Source organism: Trachemys scripta, chromosome 14, assembly GCF_013100865.1.
Source record: "Trachemys scripta elegans isolate TJP31775 chromosome 14, CAS_Tse_1.0, whole genome shotgun sequence".
Taxonomy (NCBI): domain Eukaryota; kingdom Metazoa; phylum Chordata; order Testudines; family Emydidae; genus Trachemys; species Trachemys scripta.
The window spans coordinates 14,773,291-14,786,178 of record NC_048311.1 but is presented as its reverse complement, the minus strand read 5'-3'; positions in this window follow the sequence as shown (position 1 = coordinate 14,786,178).

Here is a 12,888-nt window from a genome sequence, read left to right as displayed (position 1 = left end):
TCTTCCTGCTTCTGGCATAACTTAATTGGCAGCTCCAGGCAAGAGTCTCTCTGCCTTTCAGTATTTCCCTGATGGAGAAAATCTGTCTCATTACATCAGTAGCCATGTATTGCCAAGACTCGGCTTTGTTTGAAACAACTGGGGGGGCACTTCTTCTTTTTACTATTAGCTCAAAATGTAGCATGCAAAATGCAGACGCCTATTTTCAAGGCACGCAGCAAATTATCCCTCTAATAAGAAATAGCTTTCCTTTCCTTCTCTGAAATGCTGCATGCGCTTACATCTGTAACACATAGTCTGGGATCCACATCTAGAAAAAGAGAGTGGTGATGGATACCAGAGGAACAGGAGCACATGGGATAATACTACAGGCAAGCAGGCGCCCAGTGCATGTATGTGGTACTTTAATGTCCTATAGGTCGTGCCACTTTCTTGCTGAGATCAGGGTGACCTGCATGCTTGGATCAGACCCCTGTGAATATTTGGTTTAGGGACAAAGTAGCTCTTGTTCTGTCTTGGTACTGGCTCGACCGCCTTAGGGTATGGCTACGCTACAAAAAAAAGACCCCCAGCAGCGAGTCTCAGAACCTGAGTCAACTGACTTGGGCTCAGTGCCTTAGCCCTAAGGTCACCCTCCCTCTCAGTTAGTTTGGAGTGCCAGAGTTCCTCACAATCCTTCGGCTGTCAGTTTATGTGAATAGCAGTGGAAATGGCTGCTGGATCCCATTTGGAGACCTTCTCCCTCTGAGCCCTTAAAAGAAGCATGCCTGTAATTGAATAATGAAACCTTTATGGAGGAGAGCAGGGAGGTTCAGGAAGAGCTGGGAGGTTTCTAAACCTGGCATGTGGAAGAAACCCCGTTATGAACTTAATGGATGATATTGTGCTACCTAAGTCTTCTAGAAGACTGAGATCTCACCTCAGTGCCATCGTGCCACTCGCATCTGATTCATGTGCTAATTTTAGCTCCATAGCCTGAGCCAGTGGGCCAGGGCTCTGAGACTTCCCATCGTGGGGTGTTTCTGGCACTGTAGATGTAGTCTGAAGTCCTCTGCTGTCCTGAAGACAGTACAGCATGAGCAGAAGCCATGCAAGTTTCCCTCGGGCTGCCCTTGACTATGTCTCAGCTCTGACCGAGATGAATCCGCTCTGGCTGAGAAGTTAGATCATTCTCTGTTCAGATCCTTGGCTTCTTTACTGAAACCTCCAAGAAGGATACTAACTGTGCTTGGCTTTCCCCTAGTTACTAGACTGAGACAAGTTCATTTCATGCTGGCTGCCACCAGCCATCAGATATTTACGTTTGGTAAATAGCAGCCTACTCTGCATTAAAACCTATGACCTGGAAGTGAAAGGTGACCGATTCCATTGCTCTGAGACAGCTAGACCCTGGCACTGTTCATCTTCTTCTTCTTATTATTTATATTATGCTAGTGGCTAGAGGCAACAATTGAGATAGAGGCCTCAATATACTAGACTCTGTACAAACACAAGGTGAAATCCATAAAGCTCTCATTGGCTTCAACGACGTCAGGTTATCTCCTATACTGCTAGTCCCTGCCCTGAAGAACGTACAACTTAAATAGAGGTGACAAAGGAAGTAGTAGTACTGCCATGGGACAGATGGGAAACTGAGGCAGAGAGAATTTAAGGGTGGGGTTTTCAGAAGTGAAGCCAATGGGATCAGAGTTCAGGCTATCGCTGAACTGTTTTGCAGATCCCGCCTGAAGTGACTGTTCCAAGGTCACATCGGGAGTGTGTGGCAGAGTCAAGAATTGGGCTAACAGTCCTTGATTATCGGTCCAGTGCCTTAGCCATAAGGCCATCGGCCCTCTCTGTTAGTTGGAGTGCCAGAGTTACTCACAGCCCGAGGGATTGTGAGGTTATGTGAAGAGCACTGGAAATGGCTGCTGGATCCCGTTTGGAGACCACCTCCCTCCGAACCCTTAAAAGAAGCATGCCGGTAAATGAATAATGAAACCTTTATGGAGGAGAGCAGGGAGGTTCAGGAAGAGCTGGGGGATTTCTAAACCTGGCATGCAGAAGAGACCCCATTATGAACTTAACTGTTTACATTGTGCTCCCCAAGTCTTCCAGAAGACGGAGAGCTCCCCTCCGTGCCATCACACCACCCTTCACTCACGTATGATTCATGTGCTTCCTTCTCAAGCATCCCTCTTTGCTTCCTAGCAGTTCAGCAGCCTGAGCCATTTCTGGTTGGTCTACCACAGACCAGGTTGTTCTTGCTTTTCCCAGCTACTATCCTCTCCCCATAAATGGTCCTCAGTTCTAGAAATAGTTTGAAATCACACTTCAGCAACGAAAATTGGTTCTGACTCTCCTCGCAACCTGATCCAATTCTGCTGTGAGTGACACCTGTATAACTCCACAATAACGGCATATGCACTCAGTGGAATCACTCCAGAGTCACACCGTGGCAACCAAGGATAGAATTTGGACCAGTGTTTTTTTTCACAATTTTCACTGTACAGCACAGAAATCTTGTGGTCAAGGCACTAAATTGGGGCTCAGGAGAATTTGGGTCAGTTTCCAGTGTGACCTCAGACAAGTAACTTGGGTAAAATTTTCAACAGTGTCTAAGTGGCTTAGGCTCCTAAGTCTCATTCAAAATTGTACCCTAGTGCTCTCGGTGCCTTATTTCCCATATGTCAATTGAGGATGATATTTCCTTTCTCCCCACTTTGTCTGACTTCCACCTCTGAAGGCTCAGATTTTCAGTGTTGGCTAAGGGGTTTGCATAGGCATTGGAATTAATCATCCATATCCACTAGCCTGCTTTGAAAAATCTGAGCCAAAAATTCTTTGGGGGAAGAGACTGGGTGATTTTTTTTTTTAAACTATGTACTTGTACAGCTCCTAGCACAGTGAAGCACTGATCTCAGCTGGGGGCTCTAGAGGCTAATGCTAATGATTAATAATGCTAATGTGCAAATAACACTGCTCTACAGCCAAAATGCTTCTGAAATAAATGTAGTCAAACTTTACTAATTCTGGGTCACTGAGAATGAAAATGATGCTTAAAATTGTTGATTGGGCTCTAGTTTTCAAGATATGCTATTGGGTCAGTATATACGACCCTTGACTTGGGAATGGCAGAGGATAAGTGAGTTATAAAGGGAAGGGATCTCAATTTAAACCAGAAATGACTAAAATACATCTTTGACTGGATCTATGAATAAATCTATGACTGGGTTTGGACAGTACTTGCTTTTTAGGCAAAACAATGAATGATGCAATCTGAAGCTGGTATTGCATCATACATGATATGAATTGCATCATGTTATTCCTAGAAGTCATGGATGATGCAATCATAACGAAGCTTACATCACTCTGCTGAACAAATTGCCCTATATCAGCTCTAGAAATCATACAGTGTCGTGCTCTCTTATTTGTCAGTGTTTGATTTTGCAAAGGGACACATTTCTGTTTAGCCAAAGTGAGCAGAGATGCCTCATACTTGTGTGAACAGTGCAGATAACTTCTGCTATGTTTGTGGTGAAGTGACCTGTGCATCACAAAAGCGCAGTATAACCACTATGGTTAAGAAAGCCTATCACCTTTATTTTGGCTGCAAAATTGGAGATCAGGACAAGAGGTGTGCCCCACACATATGCTGCAACACTTGTGCAACAAATCTTCGCCAGTGGTTGAACAGGAAAAGGAAATCTATGCCTTTTGCAGTGCCAATGATTTGGAGAGAGCCAACAGATCATACCAGCAATTGTTACTTCTGCATGGTGCCTCCAGTTGGGAAAGGTGTGTCAAAGAAGAAAAAGTGGACTATGCATTATCCAAACATTCCATCAACTATACGCCCAGTACCCCACGGAGAAGGACTGCCGGTTCCTGATGCACCAGAATCATTCTCACTTGAGGAAAAGGATGAAACTTCTGGTCCTGAACCATCAATGTCACAGGACCCACATTTTCTCCCATCCTCCTCCTCTGAACCACACCTCATAACACAAGGTGAACTGAATGACCTTGTCGGGGATTTGGAACTACTCAAGAGTAAGGCAGAGCTGTTGGGCTCCAGACTACAGCAGTGGAATCTCCTGGCAGGTGATGTTAGGGTTTCCATGTTCCATGACCGTCAAAAGGATCTTGTCCCATTCTTCTTCATGGAAGGTGATCTTGTAGCCTGCAACAACATCGATGGTGTGATGGCAGCCCTCAACATTGATCCAGATGAGTGGAGACTGTTCACTGATTCATCGAAGACGAGTCTTAAAGCTGTTTTACTGCATAATGGCAATGTTTTGCCATCAATTCCAGTTGGTCATGCAGTCCATCTGAAGGAAACCTATGACAACATGAAATAACTTTTGAGGTGCATAAACCTTGACCAACATCAGTGGTGGCAGCTTTGTGGCGATTTGAAGGTTGTTGCTCTCTTGCTTGGTCTGCAGACTGGATACACAAAGTACTACTGTTTTCTCTGCGAATGGGATAGTTGTGCAAGAGATTCCCACTACCATCAAGAAAGATTGGCCACTCCGACAGTCATTGGAGCCTGGGAGGAAAAGTGTTCAGCATCCACCACTTGTTGAATCAAGGAAGATTTTGTTACCACCCTTACACAGCAAGCTGGGTCTGATGAAGAAGTTTGTCAAGGCCATTGACAAAACACAAGCAGCTTTCAAGTACCTCCGTGGAAAATTTCCAAGGTTAAGTGAAGCTAAGATAAAGGAAGGTGTCTTTGTTGGTCCTCAGATTCGTGAACTTCTTCGAGATGATGCATTTGACCATGCACTGCGTGGCAAGGAAAAGATGGCATGGAAAGCCTTCCAGTTAGTGGCAATAAATTTTCTCAGAAACAAAAAGGCAGACAACTACAGGTTGTTGGTGGAAAACCTCCTCAAGGCATACAAAAACCTTGGTTGCAACATGTCACTAAAGATATATTTTTTGCACTCTCATCTAGTTTTTTTTCCACCGAACTGCGGAGCAGTGAGTGACGAGCACGCGAGTGATTTCATCAGGACATTGCAACAATGGAGAAACACTATCAGGGCAAATGGAGCCCATCAATGCTTGCAGACTACTGCTGGACAGTGACAAGAGATGCTCCATTTAATGAATACAAGAGACAAGCCAAGAAGCGCCGAGTAGACACTGAATAGGACTAAACTATGTACATAATAGTTTTTTGCCTTTTGTTTCATAATAAATTTTATTTATATAACCCTTTTGTTGATTTTTAAAGTGTTACATAAACAGGACAGGTGAAATATCATGTAAAGCAACCATAAACACATGAACAGACCTAGGTTTACAATTTATGATTAAAACTCTACAATCTACACAATATACATAGACATAAAATGTAAAAACGTAAATATCTTAGAAACAGTAGCCAATCAGTTGTTTTAATTGTCATATTTGAATTCAGCACATCAAAATACATAATAAATAGCACATTTTTATCTCTGAAGCAGACGACTTCTCAAAAATTGTAGACCAGTGTAATATTTTGCATGGGATTTAAGACTCTAATACATTTTAAAAGCACAGTGTGTGTTTGTGTACTGACTGCAAGAAAATCCTCCCTCCTTCACTGTAAACAGATGAGATAAGTAAGGGATGTACAAAGATCTCTTCCCCTATGGCGGAAATGCAGCTGCCTCTGGGGTGAAACACAGTAGAGAGCACAGCAACATTGCACAGTGCTTTTAAGGCAGAAAATGAAGATGACTATATTCAATTGAAGCAGCTGGGAATACTTAAGAATTAATGAGGCAGAATGCAGATACCTGAGCCAAAATTGGGCCGGTACACTGGAACTGAGCAAAAAGTACTCTCAAAACTTTTTTTTCTGAATCTCTTAGAGAACTATCATTTTCCCCAAACCATGGTATATAATAGTGTCAAGCACCTCTTGATGGCAGCAATGCAGGGACTGCACACCAAATTAATAATGGCTTGCAAATGTCCAAATTCCTGCAAAAAGTGACATTTTTAAGGTGATCTGATGATAAAACTGCTCTGGAGGCAGAGTTAAGAGTTCCCAGTTCCACTTTTAATTAACTCAGTCTGACTTTTATAGGACTTTGTGTTCTGTGTTTTCCTGTTCAGTAAACAAATAGCAGAAAATTAAACCAGGTCAACTGCCAATGAATAATAAATTGAATTGGAAAATAACAAATTGCCAGGGGATGCCACAGGGTTTTCCAAAGATAAAGTTATTTATTCTGGAAAGCTTTCACTTGCATTTGTCAAAACTTGAGAGAGAAAAGAAACGACCGGGAAGAAATATGGGGTTAGATTCGAAAGGGCTAGCCTAAAGCCTAATTCATTGTGCAGAGTTATGCATGGGGCCTTTGATTCTGGTGGAGGGAGGAGCTGTTTTCCAGCACTTTGTCAACTAAAAGCTGTCACTCTTTGCTCGACAAAATAGTGTGGCAAGAAAAGAAGATGAGTGGAGAGAATTTGTGAGGTCCAGATGAGCAGGAAGGAAAATCCTGTTAGCATCACAGGAGGTAAGCACAGGTTGCAAGATCTCACATCTCACTTTCATTTTGTACATTGGAGGGTGAGGGTGGGGGGGATAAGACTAGTGCTGAATGTTAGCAGAGTTGTTGAGGAAACTGTCTGAAAAAGAGAGGAGAGAGCTCATGTTTAAGGGATAGCACCCTGCTATTTTAGTCTTAGCACAAAATGATACATTGGTGCTGCTGCTTTTGATTCTTTGCATGATTGTTGCTTGAGCATAGACCTTTGATCCGACTGAATTCTCCTTGAGATAGTGAACTGAAGGCCTGGAGCTCCACCAAATCCTCACTCACCCATTTGTAGAGCCAGTCACTTCCAGAAGTCAACAGAGTCACTTGGCTTTACAATGGAGTAATTGGAAGCAGCCGATGGTCTTGTCTCTGCAAGATCCCACATTGTCCCAAACACCCTCTTACTCACCCCCAGAAAATAACCAACCTTCTGTTCTTTTAATTTAATCCCCCCCCCATTTCACTGATTGCAAAGGTGGGTGCGATGCTTCCTGGGGTACCCAGGGTTGAGAGGCACCTCACCACTCTTGTCTGTGCTTGCTGGGCGGTCAGCTCCCTGACTCCCCCAGCCCCTGGCAACCAGGGCCGGCTCCAGGCACCAGCCTGACAAGCAGGTGCTTGGGGCGGCCGCTCCGGCGAGGGGCGGCAAGTCCAGGTATTCGGCGGCAATTCAGCGGACGGTCCCTCACTCCTGCTGGGAGCAAAGGACCTCCCGCTGAATTGCCGCCGGAGATCGCGATTGCGTCTTTTTTGCTGCTGGGGGCGGCCAAAACCCTGGAGCCGGCCCTGCTGGCAACACAAGCACTGCCTGCCAGGCCACCGCAGGCCCCGCTCGCTCTGTACAGGTTAGCGATAGGCACACACCAGCCCCCGAGAGTGTCCCTTTGGAGCGCCCAGTCCCTGTTTCCCTGGACAGTCACAGAACTCTGACATGCTACTCCCAAAGGAATTGTATAGGCCAGCTTACAGCATTCATCTCAGGCTCATTGCTCTGCTTAACATGCAGCACTTAGAGATTCATGAGCGAAAGTAAGCATATTGGAAATAAATGGCTGCTTATAAAACAAAATTGTGACATGCTTGCTAGGTGATCAAACATACACTGCACAGCAGTCCACCAGGGTGATAAGTGTCTCCCACTCCCTTTCTGAAGATGTTTATCTCAAGGCCTGCTACCTTGAAGAGTACCGCTACACCAGAATAAAAGACCTGCAGGGGGGCCACTGCCTGACCCAGTTGGCTAAAAATTGCTGTGTAAACATTCAAGTTTGGGCTGGACCAGGGGCTCTGGGATCCTCCCCCTGCACATCTATGCCACAATTTTACAGCCCCGCAGCCCGAGTCAGCTGAGCTGGGGCACCTGCAGGTGTTTACCTGCTGTATGGACATCCCCTGAGTGATATGCCTTTAACTACGCGGCCTAAAAATTATGATCACCAGTGTGACACAGGCTTTCATTAGAGACCTTACATGACATTCTTTTGCTGAACTCAGGGGATCCCCTGTGCCCTCTGCCAGCTAGCCTCAAGAGGTCCTTGGGTCACAGTGGGAAAGATGCTGCTACTTTTTTGCAACATCTGTTTTTTTTAAAAGGTCGTTATTTCACAAAGATTCCCATAATGGAACTGCAAATACCTTATTCACAGGCTTCCAGTACGGCGGGCTGGACACATTCTGAATTTGGCTGATGTTTTGAGAGCTTCTGCTTTTCATTTCAATACATTCTTATTTTATTTTTAGCATTTATAAACTGACACATGTTTCCATCTTTTAGATAATGAGATGCTTTCCACTCAGCTCAGTCTCTAGTTAATTTGATCCTCTATTTAATTGGATCCAAATGTCTGGAACCAAAATCTTATATAATCTATAGAGAGAGAGAGCTAGCAACATTTACTCTGATCATTTTTGATTACTCTAAACAGGAATTATAATTCAATCTCAGACTGTAAAAACTTGCCATTTAATTATTAAGGCCCAAATCCAAGTCAAACGGGGGGGGGGGGGGAGGGGGGAAAGAGCCCAAGGAACAGTCTTTATAATACAAGAGGACTAACGACAGCTAAAAGCTGCCTCATGTAGATACTGATATTGACTAGAAGCACTTCTACCTGCTAACAAAAATATACTGTCACAGTGGGGGTTAGATGGAAAATAAGGGTCACTTCTTTCAGTCAGAGGGTTAGGAATAGACTGGATTGGAAGGGCCAGCATAATGCCCCTTCTGCTAACAAAGATACAGGACTCAGTTTAATAAAAATTAACATAAACAGAACCTTTGCTTAGTGACAGCAAGGGTTACACCCCATGCCAGCCACCCAAAACCTTCACAACATGAAAATAAGATGATTAGAGGAAATGTCCTGAAATTCTTGCTGACTTTATCTTGCTGACAGTGCTATCAGTAACACACTCCACCCCTCTGCAGGTCTTTTCGTGTCCATCTCCAACAGATACCAAAAAAACAATACACACCCCAGCTTCCTCAAACTGGCACCTCAATGCAAACTCGGTCTGGTGACTCAGTATCTTTTGTGGCAACAGATTTGGCACATCTGATTGTCATGTATCCAACTATTTGGGAACTTCATCTGCTTTAAAATTGCTGAGATTGCCATTAAGTTGTGCACACAGTCAGAGTGGACTGGCCTTCCCCCTAGCTAGAAATTCCTCTAGCCTGGGGAGTTGTCAGTGGTTGTACAGCCAATTTAAACAGCTCCTACACCACTCTCCCAGTAGCTCCTAGGGCAGGAGACATGTAGAGGTGTGTAGGGACAGGGAGGAGGAGGCATGACTGGAGCACAATGCACATCAGCTAGGTTCAGCTGCCATATGGTCTCTTGTGGATCATTGGCAGCTGGTGCAAGTTAATGCAGCCCCCAGGTTGCTTGACCCTTGCACAGGTGAGAGCAGAGAATCAGGGAGCTGTGACCGTATCTCTTATGAACTGCCCCTCTTTTCCTGCTAAGTGCAATCTTGACAAACTAGAAAACCAAGCCCAAGGTCCCTTCTCGTGTTGTCCCCTTCCCCTCAGCCTCCTCTGCTAGTGATGCCAGGCTCATAGGCTTATTTGTCAGCTTCTCACACCAACATTTCTGTCCTGCAGGAAATTCCAATGTTTTGACATTGGTTTTTGTCCCAAATTGGGACCATAATGCTCTGTAGCCATGTGACTCCCATGATGCACTATGGGGCGCAGTCAGAGGGGAGACCATGGTGCATCATGGGAAATGTAATCCAACCAAGGAGCCCAGCTCATAGAGTGAACAGGGGCATGAAGCATCCAAACTACAGCTCTCAGAAGGTACCACAGTGCCTTAGAGAGAGACAGCTTAATATCTAACTGACTCAGAACAAAATGCCTTGGTTCAGTTCAACAAACCAAAATGTTTTGATTCAGGTCAAACTTATCCAAAATGAAATATCTCCAGTGGAAATTTCAGTTTTTTTCCAAAACTGCATTTTTGAAGGAAAACCCCAACCAGCTCTATTGAATAAAAAGGCTAATGATGAGGCTACTAGAGAGACAGGACCCTGTAGTCCTCTCTGGCTGTCTAGCTCCCTATCTGTGTTGTTGTATAGCATTCATCATAATCTTATCAGAGTTAGTAATTAAACACAGCCTATGCTGCCTAGTGGATTTCTGTAAGTCCCAGACTGGACTAGGTAGCCATGGAAAGGACTGCTGACTCCCCTACAAAAACAGTCACCTTATATTGACAGATGTGGGGAAATAAATAAATGTTATGTTCCCAACACTGGAGTCTAGAAAGTGGGTCCTGGAGATGCTGAAGGGAGAATTGGATCTGCCAGAATATGGGGGAGCAGAATTCCAATTAATGAATTCTCCAAATAATTCCAAAAGGAAGTTTTTAAATAAATCTCCAAGAAGTTAAAGTACATTTATGGCAATTGCAGCGTTTGCTTTTTGGACACCCAGAGTGCATATCTGGATGTGATCCATACCTGTGGATTCCTTTCAATGTCTATTTGCTGGATGCAACTGAAGAATGCCACTCCTCGTAATGCATGTGAATGAATTTTGGAAGGGATGCCCATGTGAGAGAGATTAAATTTTGGCAAAGACCAGGAGTTTCACTCACTTTCCATTAGGAAAAGAAAAACTGTCTGGGTCGAGTGGAGCTAGATGGAAACTACTTCAATGATCAATTCTGCAAGTGCCAAAGGCAGCCTTGTTTCCACTGGATCTGCAGCACAAAGATACAGCCTACATTGCTGTTTACAGGAGAAAGTTGCACCAGTTTAACTTAAAGGGTGATTTTAAATCCGTTTGGTTGAACTGGTGCAAAAGGTTACATGGACACTTTTGGCCTAATCTGCATTAGAAAAGGTTTGCTGATTGTAGCTACCCTGGCAAACCATCCTAGTATAGACACAGCTTATATCAGCAAAAGCACTTTGCTTGTATATAAAAGAGTTTTGTTGGTACAGTTTATACTGGTTTGCCAAATGAAACAAGCTATACCAACAAGAGCACTTCTATGCTGATATAACTGTGTCTATACTAGGGCTTTTGCTGGTATAGGAATATAAATGGCAATTTGTGTTCTCTTTAAAGAGGAAAAAGCCTCTTTCCTGGGTTAGTTTGTGTGGTTTGTTTTCACAGCACATACTTCAGCGTTGCATATCTGTGGTTATCCTTAGGTTTAGAGGCTCAGCTACTATTATTAAGATTAATAACTTAGTGCCATAGCTGTGCTAAAGATGGTGTCCATGCTCCAGAGGATTTACAATCAACTGGCCCGATCCTGCAGGCACTTACTGACAGCACAATGCTTACTAGGATGAGTGAGCTCACTGACGTCCGTGTGACTGATCATGGTTAGAATCACTATGCTTGGTAGCAAGCGCTTGCTGGGTCGGGCCAATGGTAAGATGAAAAGAGCAGGAGGCGTCAGCATGAGCAAAGACAACATGATCATAAACTCACTGGAAGTGAATGCACGTGCCTTGAGGAGCGTAAGGGTTTCAGAGGCAGCGTGGCCTCATAGATAGGGCACTGCCTTGGGCCACAGGAAACCTGGATGTCTCTTTTTGCTCTTCTACTCACCTGTTGTTGTGCAAACTTGGGCAACACACATCCCCTCTGTCTGTCACTGTTTACACTCCCACCCTTTGTCTCCTTAGCCTGTAAGCTCTTTGCAGCAGGGATTGTCTCTCACTATCTCTCTGTGCAGTGCCCAGCACAGTGAGGCACTGATTTGAGTTAGGGCCTCCAGGGGCTACTGTCAGACAAATAACAGTGTATGTTTTATTGTGTGCGTATGTGACTTTGAGTTAACTTATACCTCGCGGGTCAGGGAAGTATCAGAGCAGCGGGACCACCTTCAGCGTCTGACTGCAGCAGAGGGAATCTTTCTGACAAACGTGCAACTGCCAAAGTTTTCAGGCATTTACAGTGCTGAGTTTTCCTCAAAAATGGGCCAATTTGCACTGAAACTAGTCAGTTTTCCTTTAAAAAAAAAAAATCATTTGGGGATTTGCCAAAAATGCTCAGCTTTCAAGCAGTTCAGATTCCGTTGCGGGTATTTCTAGCACCTCTCTCTCTCCGATCATTTTGGTCGCATGAAATTTGAGGGACTGGAGGTTCAGTTGTGGTCGCAGGCCCTGACCTGCCACTGCCGAAGTGAGTGTGAACCTTGCCGCTCATTTCAATGAGCGCAGGATCAAACCTTTAATGAATATGCACATGCCAGTGCTAAAGGGCAAGGCTTCTATTCCCATCTCTCCTGTCTTCCAGAGACATGGCAGTCACCTAAATGTAAACCTTCTTCCTGTTCATGCCACTGATGAAAAGTAATCTGAATAGAAGGAGCAATGCTAATGATCATAGCCCTCTACTATTTTATTTCCAATTGGCAACTCAGGCAAGCAGCTCCATTTTCTGTTCTAATAGGAAAGTTTATGATGTACCAAATTACACTTTAATAGTCCTATTCGAGCTGCCCTGTGAAAGGTAAATGATTTTGATTTTTTTTTTATGATCATCATTAGCTTTATATTTTGTCTATTCCACAGGAAAAAAAAAACTACATTAAAAGATCCCTTAGGTTGCAAACTGGAACACTCAGAAATGAGGACATGCCAAAAGTAGGATTATTCAAGCAGTCGAAACCCTGCCTCCTTGCGCGTACGCATCACTATGGGGTCTTTTTATGACCACATGCTATTCTTTCTGCAGGAGGTCTCCCTCATTTGGAGCCTGGCTTTTGGATCAGATCCCAAGTTTATATCAGTTTCAATCAAGCCCCAGTGTTAAATGCTTCAAGTAAAGCGAGAGATACTAGAGCTTGGTGAAAAATGGTTTTCTTGGTTCATTGTCAATTTTGAAATATCGAACAAA